The sequence below is a fragment of the Zea mays genome, chromosome 1, assembly GCF_902167145.1.
Source record: "Zea mays cultivar B73 chromosome 1, Zm-B73-REFERENCE-NAM-5.0, whole genome shotgun sequence".
Lineage (NCBI taxonomy): Eukaryota > Viridiplantae > Streptophyta > Magnoliopsida > Poales > Poaceae > Zea > Zea mays.
In genome coordinates, this window is record NC_050096.1 from 152184051 (window position 1) to 152200418 (window position 16368).

The window sequence follows — 16368 nt, forward strand, 5'->3', positions numbered from 1 at the left end:
AACCAAAGTTCTCTGCATTGTGCTTTCAAACAAGCACTTCGTCACTTAAGATCAGCTTCGTCTGAAAGAAACTGAACATTGAAATGGCCAGAGTAAAATCTACTACCAGGGTGTCCCGTGAGGGAGACGAGACTGAAGTAACCGAGACATCACCCATATCAGAAGTGATGAGGCGATCAGGTCTGGTTGTGCAAGAGGGAGCTACTACTGAAGGTACCTCCAACGCCGAAGCTGAACAAACTGTGGCTGAAGTTGGGAGTGACAACGAAAGTGAAGAGGACGATAACAATCTGTGCCCAACCAAACCTAGTCATATTGAATTTGGAAAATCCACAATAAAAGCAGAGGACCTGGTTGTGATGAAGAAGCTAGGTTATTTTGGAGAAAATGAAGATCGACCGATTCACTTTGCTGGAGAAGAAGTAATTCCAGAGCCGGAGGAAGATGGGGTTGTTGTGTTCAAGAGCTTCTTTAGGACGAGGCTTCGGTTCCCCCTGTACGATATGATAGGGAAAGTTTTGAAGAGATTTGAGATATATCTCCATCAGCTGACCCCGAACGCTATTGTTAGGCTTAGCGTTTACATATGGGCTCTCCGAAGCCAAGGAAAAAGTGTTAATGCTGAAGGGTTCTATCACGTGCACGAACTTCATTATCAGACGAAGGCCAGAGCTGATGGTCTACACAAGAACTTCGAGTGCTATAATTTTGCATACCGGGAGGATACCAAGGCCCCTGCGATTGGCTACTGCACTAAATGGCCGACCAGGTGGACTAATGAGTGGTTTTACATAAAGGCTCATGAGAATAAGAGGGAGAAGCTCATGAGCATGGTAATGAGTCCTTTAAAGCTAAGCTTCGACATGACTCGACCTTTGTGCAATATGCAGCTAGGGTCTCCCTGCCAACTGGCCGAAGTGGAATTTAGGGTGGTGGCTGAGCACATTAGTACTAGGGACTTGGTGCAGGAATACTTAGCAAACAGAACTTTCCCAACCTCTAGTGGATGAGGAATGCCGAAGAAAAAGGAAGAGGGAAAAAATATGAACTTGTACGCCTTCCTTATCGGTTCAAATTCCAAAAAAGATTCAGCAAACCATGCACTGAATGGTTGGAGCTGATAGAAACAATGTGCAATGAAATTCTCGGGAACTACACGAAGAAAGAAGATTAGCTGATGGCTGCTGCCTTCGACACCCGGCCAAAACGAAGGTTGAACAGTGTAATGGATGCTCTTAATTTTTGAGTACCTTGACTATGGAAGGCTTGATGAAGGGGCCGGAGGAGTCAAAAGAAAAAGGGCGGTCAGTATTCTGAGTAGGCAGGCTATTCGGTCTGTTAAGGAAGATCAAGAGACTTCAAAGAAGATAAAAACAATGCCGAAGCCGAAGGTATCGACTCCTAAAAAATGGAAGCTTGCCGAAAAATCCTTTGAGAAGATGAAAACGCAAGATGTGTCGAAACAAACTGCAAGCCCTTCGTCTTCTGCTGTAGAGGTCTCAGAAATATTGAAGGTAATGACTAAGTCCTTCCCATTCACACCCCTAAGTTCTTTGGGATTGGAACTGATGAGCCTCTTACAGAAAAAGGAAATCTCTTCAGCTGCTGATGGGAGAGATGGGGGCCAGAAGAAACGACACATGATGAATATACTGCAAGCCATTGAGCAAACCCCGCCCCCAGCTTCGGCAGACAAAGCTACTAAACCGACTGATGCCAAAGCTACCGTTGCAGCCGAAGACGAAAATCTCACAACCACTCTGTCCGAAATTGACAGACTTATATTAGACGTGGTTGTGGAGAAGGAGGTGACCACAGTAGTTTTAGACAAGGGAAAGAAGATTGAAGAAACCTCTTCGGAAGGAGTGAATTTCGACCTTCGGCACTTGAGCGGCCAACAGCTCTCCGAAGAGGACATATCGGAGCTGAAAGAATTTGCAATCTCATGTGGCTACCAGCCGGGGTCAATGCTCTTTGGCGGGGGCGACGAAGAAGTTGTGGGATGCATCCGTGATCACGCCGGTGCTAAGATTATAAGCACCTTGTCTAAGAGTGTCGGATTCCCGAAGCTCGAAAAGGACATCAGCTACTACATGCGTCAGCACATCATAGGCAGCTTGTTTTATTCTAACTTCAAAGTAAGAACCTTTTTACAAGTTACCACTGATATGTCCGTATTAGCTTATGTATTCTAACTTTGAGTTTGTTTTTACAGAGTTTGTTACTAAGCAAAGCTTTAAAAATGCAACAAGATGATGAGGACAGAAAGAACGAAGTTATTGTCAAGTGTTTGGAGGATAAAATCAAAAAACTTGAGGACTCTCTAAAAGAAAAAGATGAGTTGTTGTGCTCAGCCGAAGGATCGCTTGTCGAAGCGCAAGCTCAAAATAAGAAATTGGGCAAAGAGCTGGCAGAGGCTCATACACTTCTGGAAGAAAACACCAGTCGATTCAACCATGAATCCGAAGCTTTAAAAATGACACTGAAGGTTGAGGCTGAGAAGAACATGAAGCTTAGCGAAGCGCTTAGAACTCTTAAAGAGAGATGCTTAAACTTTGCAAGCCAATGCACCACTCGGTTGAAAAGCATATTCAATTTAGTTGAGCTGCATCGGAGGAAGCTAGCCTTTCTGCTCAAGATGTCCCCGGACCCCTTGAATGCGTCGAGAAAGAGGTTGACATCCTCGACGAAGTCATAACCGGCCATGGAGACTTCTGTGCGCTGGTGGCTTCTCGTGTTACGACCGCCGCTTTCATAAAAGCCGGGTGTAATCATGCAAGGGCTATCAACAGGCCAATCTTCAGCCTTTCATCATCGGACCTGGTTGATGTTCCAGCCGAAGCCCGAAACAAAAGACGAAGGTTGCTTCTGGTCTCTAGCGCATCTTTGGCGATTTTCACATTTTTGAACCAAATCTGCTGCATCCGAAGCTGCCTTCTGCCAGTAAAAACCTTGTCTAAAAACCTTCCCCAGCAGAGGCCTAGACCCAATATGAGCCCCACATAAACCTGCACATGTTTCCTTCATCAATTCTAGACCTTCAGCTCTAGACAGGCACTTGAGCAATGGAGAGCAAACTCCGTGTTTGTATAACTCCCCTTCTATAATTACATATGGTCTAGTCCTTGCTTCCATTCTTTTATTGTAAACTTCATCATTCGAAAGATAGTTGCCTTGGAGGAAAGATACAATCTCAGTCCTCCAATCTTCACTATGTACTAGTGAAATTGTGAGCACCGCTCTTTCCATGAGCTCAACCGAAGGTGCTTTTATTGTTTCGAAGAAAACCTCCAAAGGTAACGGAAGCCCCTGTGCTGCTGATTTAGCTAGCAAATCTGCGTGCTCGTTTTCTCCTATCGGAATATGTTTTACAGAAAAACCTTCGAAGGAGGCTTCCAACCTTCGGACGACATCCAGATATTTTTCTAGCTTCGGATCTCTTGCTCTGCTGCTTTTATCAACATGGCCTGTGATGACCTGTGAGTCAGATTTGAGAACTCCCATTCTTATTCCCATCGCCTTAAGCTTTCGAAGCCCCAAAAGAAGGGCTTTGTACTCTGCAATATTATTTGTGCAACTGAAGTCCAATCTTGCTGCATAGCAAGTTTTTATTTTTGATGGTGAAATTAAGACAGTTGCTGCTCCTGTGCCGAAGGTTCTCCCAGACGCATCACAAAATACTATCCAGGCTTCGGCATCGGTTGTTTTCTCTTTGTCCTGAGCCCCTGGCGTCCAATCAGCAATGAAGTCTTCTAACACCTGGGATTGGATCGAAGATCTATGAACGAAACCAATAGTGAATTCGTTTAATTCTGCAGCCCATTTGCCAACTCTTCATGTGGCCTCTCTATTCCTCATTATGTCCTTGAGAGGTTGCGAAGAAGGTACTATAATGTGATATGCTTGAAAATAATGTCGAAGCCTCCTGGAAGCCATTAGTACATCATATAGTACCTTCTCTATCTCTGTGTAATTGTTCTTTGATGCACTGAGCACTTCGGAAACGAAGTAAACTGACACTTGTTTTCTTGTCTGGCCCTCCTGCTTCTCTTGCACCAATGCTGCACTAACCGCAGCATGAGAAGCAGCTACATACAACAGCAATGGAGTTCCTGACGAAGGTGGAGTCAAGGTTGTCAGTTCTATTAAGTATTGTTTCAGTTCTTCGAAGGCTTTCTGCTGATTTGTTCTCCATTGAAAGACTTTGGCTGACTTCAGCACTTCGAAGAATGGCAGATTCCTCTCTACTAACCTTGAAATGAATCTGTTTAATGATGCCAGCCTCCCTGTCAATATTTGGGCACCCTTCCTTGACTTTAGTGGCTCCATTCGAAGTATGGCTTCTATCTTGCTTGGATTAGCTTCGATTCCCTTTGTTGATACCAAGCAACCCAGAAACTTGCCCTTCTTCACTCCAAAGAAGCATTTTTCTAGATTTAATTTAAGACCAGCCCGTTTGAAGTTGGCAAATGTCTCTTGCAAATCAGCAACATGGTTTTCTTGCTTTGTGCTCTTCACTATTATATCATCAACATATGTCAGCACATTTCTGCCAATTTGGGAGTGAAGAACTTTGGCAGTCATCCTGCTGAAGCTTCCTCCAGCATTCTTGAGCCCCTCGGGCATCCGAAGGTAAAAATAGGTTCCACTAGGAGTTATGAAGCTTGTCTTTGGCTTATCCTTCTTCTTCATCCAGATTTGATGATAGCCTGAGTAGCAGTCCAATAAGCTCATGAGCTCCGAAGTAGCTGCTGCATCCACAAGAGAATCTATTCTTGGCAATGGGAGTTCATCCTTCGGGCATGCCACATTGAGATCTGTAAAGTCAATGCACATTCTCCATTGGCTTTCTTTACCATGACAGTATTAGCTAGCCACTCTGGGTATATCACTTCTCTAAAACACGGGCACTCAGAAGTCTTTTCACTTTGTTTTGTGCACCTTCGGCTTTGTCATCGGCCATTTTCCAAAGCCTTTGCTTTCTTGGTCTGAAGGCCGTGTCTACGTTGAGTGAGTGCTCAATGATATCTCTATTGACACCACATAGATCATTGGCCGACCAAGCAAAAACATCTTTGTTATTGAACAGAAATCTCAACAAGGTCTTCTCTTGTTCATCAGATAATTGAGATCCCAATAGCACTTTTTACTCGGCTATGTCTTCACACAAAAGCATGGGCTTTGGTTGATCTGCTGAAGTAGCCTTTTCTCTTTTATGCTTATATTGCTGATGAGCTTCAGATTCATCTATATTGTGGATAGCCTTCGAATCCATCGAGTTTCCTTCAGCTCTCCTGACATCCTATTGGCTTCCATGCACAGCAATGGACCCTTGTTCCGAAGGTATCTTCATGCAAAGATATGCTGGATGAAGTATTGCTCCGAAGGCATTCAACGTCCCTCGACCAATGATTGCATTGTAGGATAGTTCATATCGACAATGTCAAAGACAACTTGTTCTGTCCTTGTGTTGTGAACATAGCCAAAGGTGACTGGCATAGTTATCTTGCCAAGTGCCACAATCTGCCTTCCTCTGAAGCCGCAAAGAGGGTGTGTTGCATCATGTATCTTGTCATCCGGCTCTTGCATCTGCCTGAAAGCCTTTGCAAAGATGATATCTGCTGCACTGCCCGTGTCCACTAAGACATTATTGACCAAAAATCCCTTGATGACACAAGATATGACCATTGCATCGTTGTGGGGATAATCCTTGAGCTGAAGATCTTCTTGGGAGAAGGTAATTGGTATAGGTCCTTGCACTCCAACATGTTGCACCCTTCTTTGTGCTTCCTTCTTCTGCTTCTTGTTGGCTGGTTCAGAACTTGAGCCGCCTGTGATTGGGAGCACCAGCTTCGTAGCTGAAGGTGTCACAGCTTGGTTGACTTGCAAAACCATTATCGTAGTTGTGGAAGTGAGTTCACTGGAGGTGGGCGCCAATGTTGGTTACTTGTTCTCAAATGCTGTGAGTCAAGAACAAGGCAACACAATTGTTAATCATTAAGGACCTTCGTCCTTCGAAGCATTATTTTCTTACGGGTATAATGCTTCTTAGACGAAGGTCAAGAAAGACAAACCTTCATCATATTAATGCAAGGATAGGAATACGAAGGAATAAACATGATAATTATATCTTAATAATTTATTTATTCTTGTATTCCATAAAACATATATGAATATCAACAATGTTAATGTTACATTGATACCTTCGGCTTGTTCGAAGGCGAGTGTTGGGGCGAAGGCGAAGACGCTACCCTTCGTGCGAAGCCTTCGTCGCCTCGCTACACCAACGCGAGATGATCGGCACGGTTGCCCTTCGTCCTCTCCATTGCAAGATGAAGGCCAGACTCAGACGAAGTCTGCTAATCCCGCGTGTTCATCTCGCCCAGATGCCCACGTGGAATTCGACCCACTGTAATGGGCCCCGCGTGGACAAGCGTGTTACGGGCCTAATCTGTAATAGCTTTTCTGTAATGACGGTTTGTAACCTCCATTTATGGGAATATTCTGGGGATAACCTGGGTACCCGAGGGCATAAACGTCCTTGCCTTGGGACGTTGGCCGCTCGAGTACCTATAAATACCCCCGTACAGTGCCCTTGAGATGCCAGATTAACAAAGCTATTGCCATCCCTCGTTAAACCTTGCTAGCACTCTTTCCACTCCCCCCGTTGGATCCACTTGCCCAGGAGAGAAAGTTCCAACATTTGGCGCCCACCATTCGTGCTCCAAACAAACCACCCGCGATGGCACCCAAGAGAGCTAGTTCGAAGGTAGCCCCATCCGTCGACGAAGCAGCGAAGGCAGCACTGCTAGCCGAGAAAAAAGGCAAGGCCCTCGCAGACAACACCCCCCAAGAAGCCTGCAAAGACGAAGCTCTCAGCAAGAGACAACGCAACGAACACCCCACTCTCGAAGGCACCCTACGCACCTATAGCTCTGGAGGACTACCACAAGAACCACCCAGGCTTCCTCCACCAGAGGGCGAAGACGCAACAGAGGACGGTGAAGTCATCAATGTCTCAGCCGAAGAACAGCTACAGCTATGGGCCCTGCGCATCAAGAACCGCAACCTCCAAAAGCAGAAAGACATCCTCGAGGCCAAGCGCCAATGTGTCACCACGCAAGCCAAGGTGCGCCAGATGATACGAGACGAGGAGCAGAAAGCCCGTGAACTCGGGCAAGAGATCGCGCTCATGCAAAACAGAGGCCAGCACGATCTGCAGCACGTCCCGCCCCTCCAACAACGCGCGCCAGCCAGAGACTTATTCATACCCCAGCGCGGGCCCTTCATCTCGCATGCTGCAGCTTTCCAAGGCATCAACTACCTTGATGAGCGGAGCCCCTGGCTCCGCAACTCCAAGTGTCACCGTGGCCCGCCAACTTCAGAGCAGGGACCTACCCCAAGTATAACGACAGCACCGACCCGACACAATACATCATGAGCTACCAAGTCGCCATCACGTCATCAGGAGGGGACGACGCCACAATGGCCAAGTCTTTTATCATCACCCTCGAGGGTCCGTCCTTAACCTGGTACACCAGGTTGCCCCCATTGTCCATCGACTCCTGGAAAGGACTCCGAGACAAGTTTCTACTCAACTTCCAAGGATACCGACCCGATACTGATGCTTTGGTCGAGCTATCACTCTGCAAACAGCAAGAGAAGGAAACCCTACAGGAGTACTACCGCAAGTTCCTGACTCTCAAGTCACAATTGCCTTTGGTCGACGACCACATCGCGATACACTACGCCATCAGTGGCCTTCGGGCTGGCGTCCTATACAGTCACTGCATCAGGGACCCACACAAAAATCTCCAAGAACTATATCAGCTATTCGAGAAGTACGCCAGATCCGAAGAGCTCCATCAGCGGAAGGTCGAGTCTCAGAGAAAGCCCAAGGACCCTCCGCAGTCCAGCCGAACCTGGACAAGGCCTTCGCAGCCAGATTCCGGACGGGACAGCCGCAATCAGCAGCAGGTGCACAACATAGCCAACCAGCACCCCGCCGATGAGGCTACTCGCTGTCAGGAATATCCCCCCCAGGATCGCGGCAATGGCACGCGAGGCCGAGGCTGTCACACCCGGTTTTAGAAGGCAAACCGAATGCGAACCATGTACGTGCCAGGATCAGTTATTCACGTACACAGCAGTTACATAACATGGACATCATCACACAGTGCTCAAAATAGTATTAAGAAGGGAAATAGTCGATTACATCATACGTCTGAGACGTCCATATAGTTCTTACAATAAATCAAAGTGCGGAAAAGAAACGTAGATAACCGCGGCCTTCACAGGCAGCCGACTGGGGGTTGCCGCTAACCCACACCTAGAACTCGTCGTAGTCTTGGAACTCCTGGAAGTCTCCTTCCACAGCTTCATCTTCGCCTGAGCAGTGGTTGCAATGCTGACAACCTGGGGATGGGGGGGGGTTTGGTGTGTAGAGCAAGGGTGAGTACACATCAACATACTCAGCAAGTATCCTGTTTGGCTGTAGTGGACTAGCTTTATGTGGGGATAAGTCAAGCAGTTGCTTTTAGTTGGTCAGATTATTACTTACTAGTAGAAAGCCAAGTTTTAGCATTAACCCAAGTTATTAACCCGATGTACCCTTTCCAAACGGAAAGAATACCACTTACCAGCACCATAGTCATAACCAAAACCATCGATCTCATAACCACCTGTACCAAAGTATCTCTGATCAAGTACCACTAATCACTGGAGCTCCCTTGGCCGCTCATAACCGCGAGCACGGCTGATATATCAGTTTTCAAACACTCTGCAGAGGTTGTGCACTTTACCCACAAGCCGTGATTCCCTTTCTGCCCGGAGATCATGACTCTCCATTGATCACTACCAAGGTGACCCAGCAGGACATCACTACGTAGCCTTTACAAAGATTCCCCGGGGCTGTAGCCACCCGTTAGGTTTCCTAAATGCACCGCACTCCTCCCCAAGGGGCGAACCCAAACTTGGCAGAGCGAGCCGCATACACCGAGCCCCATTGACGGCACGACGGCTAAGTGAACTACACCCCGGATCCTCTAATTATTCAGCTAAGGGCATCCCATTCCACCCTCATGGTTGCACTGTTTTCCCGGGCGGTCATCCATAGAACAGGTCCTTACGGAGAGGCACTCGAGAAACCGCTCGAGCCCCCTTGAAGGCCACAAGTATAACATCATAATAAGAGAAGGGAAAACAGCGTATCATAGATAATCTCATCATGTTCATTGATTAGAGTTTGAGCAATAGCATAGAGCTAAACAATAATAATCCAACCCAAATAGGTAAACAAGGACATGGATAACAAAAGCTAGTCAATCCTTAGGCATAAATGTGTAAAGCGGGAGGTGAATTAAATAATGAATAGGACAGAGATAGGTCAAGGGACACTTGCCTCCACCAACCGACTGCTGCTCAGGGGCTTCTCCTGCGAGTTCCTCGGGCTCTTCGACTGGATCGTTCTCTATGCGAGCGCAAACACACATATATCCACACATTTAATACAAAAGAACAGTACACCATACAAAAGAATGCAATAAGTAAACAGACGTTCCACGCGGGCTCGCGAGTACGGTTAAGAGAGAAAGAGGAAAAGACAGTCGAGAAACGATCACGTTACATGATTATAAATTAACCACTCGCTTAATGGAAGGAAATTTAATGTAGACACTATGTTTAGCGTAAAGTAAAGTCATGTTTCATGTCTAATTATTATAAGCAGGTGGAGATAAATAAAAGGATGGTCGCGCGACGAGACGCGCGACAAAGCTCTCTAAAACAAATTAAGAAATTAACGACTCGTCGCGCGACCGAGCACGCAACGAGACACTTCGCCTTAGTTATGAGGAGACGTTAAGCGTCGCGCGACGAAGCGCACGACGGCATACGTGGACTAAACTGAGTCCAAAGTGGAACGTCGCGTGAATACACACGCGGTGTTACACCTTAAACAACCTGAAATTAAAATGGATCGTCGCGCGACGAAGCGCACGACGCAACACAAGATAGAATCTGAAATTAGATAATCCGTCGCGCGGCGAAACGCGCGACGCAGCACGCTAACTAACAAATAATCACCGCGAGCGCGGGCGAGCGAAGATACGGTCGGGCGAGGCCGGGACGGGGGAACGGGCGGCCGAGCCGGGCACGGGGCGGTTGAACCGGCCAGGGGCGGCTGGGTCGGCCGGAACCGCGCCGGGGGCCGCGCACCGGCGAGCAGGGGCGGGCGGGATCGCCACCGCGGGCGGGGGGAGGGGCGGGGAGCGCCGCCGCGGGCGAGCAGGGGCGGGGAGCGCCGCCGCGGGACCGGGGAGGGGCGGGCGGGCGAGCGCCGCCGGGGAGGCCCGGGGAGGGGCCGAGCGGGGGGGCCGAGCGCCGCCGGGGAGGTCGGGGCGGGGCCGAGCGCCGCCGCACGGGACCAAGGAGGGGCGGGCAGGGACGCCGCCACGGGCCGGGGAGGGCGGGCGAGCGCCGCCGCGCGCGGGGGGGGGGGGGGGGGGGAGGGGGAGCGCCGCCGACGGGGGCGGGGACGGGGTCGCCGCCGCGGCAGGGGGCGGGCGGGGCCGGCCGCGCCGCCGGCGAGCGGGGACGGGCAGGGACGCGCGCGAGCAGGGGAAGAAAAGGGAGGCGCGCGTGGGGGAGAGAAGAAGAGGGAGAGGGAGAGAGAGAGAAGAAGGGGAGGGGAGGGGAGCTCACCTCGGGGTCCAAAATCCGGTGATCGCCGTCTCCAAATCCTAGGGCACCACGGGGAGAGAGAGGTGGAAGAGGGAGAGGAGAGGTTGTTGCGCGGGAGATCCAAATGAGAGAGAGAGAAGGGAGGGGGGGCGCATGGGGGGTTTGGGCGCCAGGGGCGCGCAGGCCGGGGCGGGCCGGGCCGGCTGGGCTGGGCTGGACTAGGTTGGGCCAGGCCACTTCGCGGATCGAAAACCCACGACGTGCACGACCACTAAACGGAATTAAAACGCGAACCGAAATCCGGAACGGAACGAGACGAACACTCAACATCAGACAAAGAAATGTGCTTCGGCATGATGCAACACCCATGACACTTAGGTTTTGGTTTATACATGACACGGACACCTGCCGCTATACTAGTTTGAAATTGGGAAGAAGGAGCAAACAGGGAAAGAGAAAAGAGAGTAACGCCCGAATTTGGTGAGAGAAAAGAAGAAAAAATTCTACCCCCAAATTCAGGGCGTTACAAACCTATCCCCCTTAAAAGAATCTCGCCCTCGAGATTCAGGGTTGGCTAGCAAAGAGCTCAGGATATTTGGCCATCAGATCATCTTCACGCTCCCAGGTTGCTTCTTCCTCAGAGTGATGATTCCATCTGACTTTGCACATTCTGATGGTCTTCCTTCGGGTGACTCTGTCTGCAACCTCAAGGATTTGCACTGGTTTCTCAACGTAGGTCAAGTCCTCCTGGACTTCAAGACCTTCCACTGGCAACTGCTCTTCTGGCACACGCAAGCACTTCTTCAACTGAGACACATGAAAGACATCATGCACAGCAGACAAATTCTCTGGCAGACTGAGCTGATAGGCCACTTCTCCACGTCTTGCAAGAATCTGATACGGACCAATGTAGCGGGGTGCTAGCTTGCCTTTCACTCCGAACCTTCTGACTCCTCTGATCGGTGACACTTTCAGATAGACAAAGTCTCCGACTTCGAAACTCAGCTCTCTTCTTCTTGTGTCTGCATAGCTTCGCTGTCTTGATTGCGCTATCTTCAGATTCTCTCGGACCATCTTGATGTTCTCTTCGGCTTCAAGCAAAATGTCTGGCCCAAACACTTGCTTCTCTCCAGGCTGATCCCATTGCAACGGAGTTCTGCAACTCCTTCCATAGAGCGCCTGAAATGGTGACATCTTCAAACTGGCCTGGTAACTGTTGTTATAGGAAAACTCTGCATAAGGCAATCTCTTGTCCCATCCGGACTGATCTTGCAACGCACAGGCTCTCAACATATCTTCAAGAATTTGATTGGTCCTTTCGGTCTGGCCATCTGACTGCGGATGATAAGCTGAACTGAAATTCAGATGCGTGCCCAAAGCTTCATGCAACTGCTGCCAGAAATGAGAGGTGAACTGCGTTCCTCTGTCTGACACTATCTTCTTTGGCACACCATGAAGACAAACGATCCGAGACATATACAATTCTGCCAATACTGCACTGCTGTAGTTGGTCTTGACAGGTATGAAGTGGGCTGACTTGGTCAAGCGGTCCACTACTACCCAGATGGAATCGTAGTCGGCTCGAGTGCGAGGCAATCCGACTATGAAATCCATACCAATCTCATCCCATTTCCACTGAGGGATCTGCAACGGTTGCAACAATCTAGCAGGTCTCTGGTGCTCTGCCTTAATTCTTCGGCAACTATCGCACATAGCCACATGCTCTGCGATTTCCCTCTTCATTCCGTACCACCAGAATTTCTTCTTCAGATCCTGATACATCTTCTCACTGCCAGGGTGAATCGAATAGGCCGTCTCATGAGCTTCCTTGAGAATCAACTCCCGAATGGACTGGACATTAGGAACACACAAGCGGTCTTTGAACCATATCACGCCTTCTGCATCTTCTCGAAAATCTTTGCCTCTGCCATCTAGAATCAGTCGCCGGATCTCACTGATTTTCTCATCATTCTTCTGCGCTTCTTTGATTTCGCGCTCCAAGGTAGGTTCCAACTCAATTGTGACTCCTCGCGAATTGTTCAAAAATCCGAGACTCAACCTGTCGAACTCTTTGGCCAACTCATAAGGCATCGGACGAGCGACCATCAGATTGACTTGACTCTTTCTGCTCAAAGCATCTGCCACTACGTTTGCTTTGCCTGGATGGTAATGAATCTCCAACTCATAATCTTTGATCAACTCTAACCATCTTCGTTGCCTCATGTTCAACTCTGACTGAGTGAATATGTACTTCAGACTCTTGTGGTCTGTGTAAACATCGCATTTCTGTCCATACAGGTAGTGCCTCCATGTCTTAAGTGCGTGAACCACTGCTGCCAACTCTAGATCATGGATTGGGTAATTCTTCTCATGAACCTTCAGCTGTCGGGACGAGTAAGCCACAACTCTTCCCTCTTGCATCAACACGCATCCCAAACCTGTGTAACAAGCATCACAATACACCGAGAAGGGCTTGTGCACATCAGGCAAGACTAGGACAGGCGCTGTAGTCAACTTCTCTTTCAGCGCTTCAAAGGCCTCTTGACATTTCTGGGTCCACTTGAACTCAACTTTGTTGCCTAGCAACGCTGTCATTGGTTTCACAATCCTCGAAAACCCTTCAATGAATCGCCGATAATATCCGGCCATTCCAATGAAGCTCTTGATTCCTCGAGCATCTGTTGGCGCTTTCCAGTTCAGAATGTCTGCCACTTTCTTCGGATCCACAGCCAATCCTTCTTTGTTGATTATATGACCCAAGAACAGGACTTCACTGATCCAGAACTCACACTTGCTCAACTTTGCATACAACCGGTGCTCTCGCAATCTCTGCAATACCATCCTCAAATGATCTGCGTGCTCTTCTTCGCTTTGAGAATAAACCAGAATGTCATCAATGAATACCACCACAAACTTATCGAGATAATCCATGAATACACTATTCATCAAGTTCATGAAGAACGCTGGCGCATTGGTCAAACCAAAAGACATCACTGTGAACTCATACAAACCATACTTGGAAATGAATGACGTCTTCGGAATGTCCGAAGGTCGGATCCTGAGCTGATGATAACCTGACCTCAGATCAATCTTGGAGAACACACTGGCTCCTCTCAACTGGTCGAACAGATCTTCTATTCTGGGCAAGGGATACTTGTTCTTGATCGTGACTTCATTCAAAGCTCGGTAATCGATACACATCCTCTTGGTGCCATCTTTCTTTTCCACAAATAGGAAAGGGGCGGCCCAAGGCGAGGTGCTTGGCCGAATGTAACCTTTCTATGACAGCTCATCAATTTGCTTCTTAAGCTCAACCAACTCTGGTCCGGATATTCTGTAAGCTCTCTTGAAGATAGGGGCGGTTCCAGGAAGAAGCTCTATAGCAAACTCAACTTTCCGCTCTGGTGGCATACCCGGTAAGTCCTTTGGAAACACATCTGAGAACTCAGACACAACCTTGATACTCTCGATCGGGTCTGCTTCACTGCTATCAACAGCTATCTGATAACAACTTCCTTTCTTTGGCTCAGGCGGGACTAACTCGGTCACCACTTCCTCTCCTAGTGGGGACACCAACTTGATGATCCTTTTATCACAACTGATAACTGCCTGATACTTATCTAGCCAATTCATCCCTAGGATGACATCTATTCCCTGAGTACCCATTACTATAAGGTTGGCGGGAAACGCTATCCCCCTTATTTCCACACTTATATTCAAACAAATGCTATCGGCTCGAATTCTACCACCGGCTGAGTCAATTTGCATGGGGGTTGACATGGTAGTAATTGGAAGATTATGTGCTTCTACCCATGATGCAGTAATGAAAGAATGCGTTGCTCCAGTATCAAATAACACTTCTGCAATATGGGAGTCGACTGGGAACATACCTACTATCATGCCGGGGGTCTCCTGATCTGCTTCAGCCTCCAAGTGGTTCAGTCTCCCATGATTATAGCGCGGCTGGGAGCGGTTGCCTGCTCCAGGCTGAGGCACATTCTGCTTCGCTGGGGCGTTGGGGCCTAACTGCTGCTGGGCTGCCTTCTTCGGGCATTGCATCACCCAGTGGCCTTGCTCTCCACAGTGGAAACATGCTCTGTTTCCAACCTGAGCTGGTGCTGCCTGATTGTTCTGCTGGTTTGCTGGGGCAGGAAGACGAGGTGCCTGCTGATTCTGCCTCTGAAACTGACCTCCTGACTGGTTGCTCTGACGGTTCTGGTACTGGTGCTGAGGATACTGCCTTTGGAACTGCTGATGCTGCTGAGGTGGACGCTGGTTCTGCCTGAACTGCTGAGGTTGATTGCCTGAGAAACGAGGACGATTGCTGCTTCCAGGCTGAGGTCCACTGATCTTGCGCTTACGATCCTCCATCTCCTTACGCTTCCTTTCTGTCATGATTGCTCTGTCAATCATGTGCTGGAATGTCGGGAAGGTGTGATTCATCAGTTGGTACTGCAGAGGGTCGACCAAGCCTCTCAGGAAACGGTACTGCCGCTTGGCGTCGGTGTTGACATCTTCAGGAGCATAGCGAGACAACTGCAGAAACCTGTCCCGGTACTCACTGACAGACAATGGCCCTTGCTTGAGAGCCAGGAACTCCTCCTTCTTCACTGTCATCAGACCTGCAGGAACATGGTACTGACGAAAGCTACCTCTGAACTCTTCCCAGGTGATGGCGTCAGGGTGGGCATGGGTGGCGAGGTAAGACTCCCACCATGATTGGGCTGCTCCTCTCAACAGACGGGGACCATATAGGACTTTCTCCCTGTCATCGCACTGAACGGTATGCAACTCCCGCTCCACAGTGCGCAGCCAGTCTTCAGCATCCATGGGGTCAGAAGAATGAGCGAACGTTGGTGGATGACCTCTCATGAATTCAGCACGCTTGTCTCTGGGCATCTGAGGCATCTGAGGCTGAGGTGGTGCCTGCTGCTGCTGCTGCTGCTGAATGGCGGCCAAAGTCTGACCGATGGCTTGAACTGCCTGAGTCTGCATCAGAAACATCTGCTCGATGGACATCGGGGGCGGGGGCGGCAGGTGCTGCTGCTGGGGCACCTCCTCCTGTTGAGCGGCTCGCTCCTGCTGAGCACGCCTTCCTCCTCTGCGCCTGTTCTCTGACATCTGCAGAATGCAACCACATATCAGAACTGATCTGGCCAATCTTGCAGCATAAGAAAAGAGAATAGAATTCTTCAACAGCACTGAATAGATGAGCATCTTCACTGATCTCCAACACAGACCACACAGCTTCTCAGATAAAGAGGAAAGTGGAATAAAAGGTTTCCCAACTATATAACTAACTCCATTAACATAATAGGTAAACCAAAATGCAGGGGATACCCACACTCTGGTGACAGTCATTACAAAGATCCAAACCAAACATAGTTCATCATGACAAACATAGATGCACAGGATATAGCAAACTACCCTGTCTAACTAAGACTAACTAAGACCGAGACTAACGCTAAGACTGTAGCTTCTATGTATATATTTTGTATTAATTACAAGATCCAACTCTAACGATCTATGGTTCTAGAGTTATCTTGGTCTTGCAGTCGGGGTGACCATAAGACTGGTGTCCACGCTGAGGTGAGCGGTACGGGTGCTGAGTCCCGACGGGAGCGGGGGAACCACCGTCCAGGTGACGACGTTCCGCGCGCTCAACCCGCAGCAGGGCGATCTCAGCAC